Source organism: Triticum aestivum, chromosome 7A, assembly GCF_018294505.1.
Source record: "Triticum aestivum cultivar Chinese Spring chromosome 7A, IWGSC CS RefSeq v2.1, whole genome shotgun sequence".
Classification (NCBI taxonomy): Eukaryota; Viridiplantae; Streptophyta; class Magnoliopsida; order Poales; family Poaceae; genus Triticum; species Triticum aestivum.
Genome location: NC_057812.1, coordinates 724,349,044 through 724,350,818, shown reverse-complemented (window position 1 = coordinate 724,350,818; position 1,775 = coordinate 724,349,044).

The window sequence follows — 1,775 nt, the reverse complement described above, 5'->3', positions numbered from 1 at the left end:
AGCTCCTCTCAACCAGCGAGGTGGGACTAAACATTGTGCACTGCGGGTGGCAGCGCACCACCTTTAGAACCAGTTGGTGGGTCCAACCGGTACTAAAGGAAGGGGGGTCTTTAGTACCGGTTGGAGCCACCAACCCGTATTAAAGGCCACCATCTCTTTAGTACCGGTTCGTGGCACGAACCGGTACTAAAGATTCGCCACGAACCGGTATTAATGAGCGCCCCCGCCTAGCTGTTGGAACCGGTACTAATGTTCACATTAGTGTCGTTTCAATTACAAACCGGGACTAATAAGTTTCACATTAGACCCTTTTTCTACTAGTGTATGTAAGTCCTTCTTGATTGATGATTTACAAGATGAGGCCAACAAACCGAAAAGGAGGGAGTACATGTTTGTCATAGTCAAGAGGTGTGGAAAAACACCACAGATCTGGGAGTCCACTTATGTTTTTTTGCGGGGCAGTCCCCCTTTGCTCCATTTACGAGGATTGATAGCACGCCTGCTATAACATTGATGCAGATAAATGACAAAATGCCCTCCTTGACGTGTGCTCTATTTTTCGCCTGAAAAATGAACTAATATCATTGTTCACATTTTTTTCGAAAAGGAGAATAACCCCGGTCTCTGCATCCAAGTGATGCATACAAAGATTTTACTAAATTATTCAGCAGAACCCCAAAACAAGAACATTGATCAACCCAAATCCACCTTCCTCGCAAAAATGGTTGCTACACGTACCAACTTGATGATGCGCCCCAACCGCACCTCAACACACACCATATAATTTGGTGGCCTCACCATGCCGCACCCGGCATGCCGAGAGCATCAACCGGTCTAGCAGACCATAAGCGCGCACTGCATAAACACGCTCTAAAATCATACGCCGCCATCTTCCGCCATCCCACCTTCAGGTGCAACCAACACATTCAGCTTCCCAGGCTGTACTGTCGTTAACGCCACCATGACGCCCGACAGCACCACCACCTGTGCATGTTCATCAGCACGCGTCCGCCACAGAGGCTCCGTTGTGCCACGCCGCTGAGACCCGTCGTCATCGCCGTGGTAGAAGCAACACCGCACCTTCTCTTGTCCCCTCCAGCCATCATCGGCTCTAATACGAATCCCAGGTTTAGGTTTCCCCGGAGCAGCTGGACCAAGGTGATGATGATTGCAACCGACAATACCTTCCGCAAGGGGACAACACCAAATGCGCCACCATCGTCTGCCAGGACCAAGGTCGACACGCTTTTCACAACAGTCGCGCCATCTCGATCCTACAGTTGATTGGATCCGTGTGGATCCACGTCGTGAAGACTAACGCAGTTGCCGTGTCAGCAACAGAGGGTCTCCAGCCGCCGCTCACCGGCCCCTCAATGTGCCGCCGACAACTGCATCACCAGCTCTCCCTGGCGATCCTGTAGCACCACCGCCACCACCCACCACCACTCCGCCGGCACACGCCGTCGCCGGAGGCAAGACGCCTTGCCGCCAGCGACCTAGATCAGGGCAGGTACCCCCATGCCCATGGGTGCCCCGCATCACCCGAACCTACACGGGACAGGAGAGCGCCTCCGCCACAGCTGTCGGCCGCAGGGATTTTCCCGGAGGCTTCCTCCAGTGGCGATGGAGGGAGGTATAGGAACTGCGGCGACCTTGGCGGCTAGGGTTCGAGGGTCCACCCGAGTCGCCCAGCTGGGCGGCAACACGGGGGCGTGTGTAACGCTGGGTCGAGCAGCAATTGATGACATTTATGTCAACGCATATTCTTTCTAGAT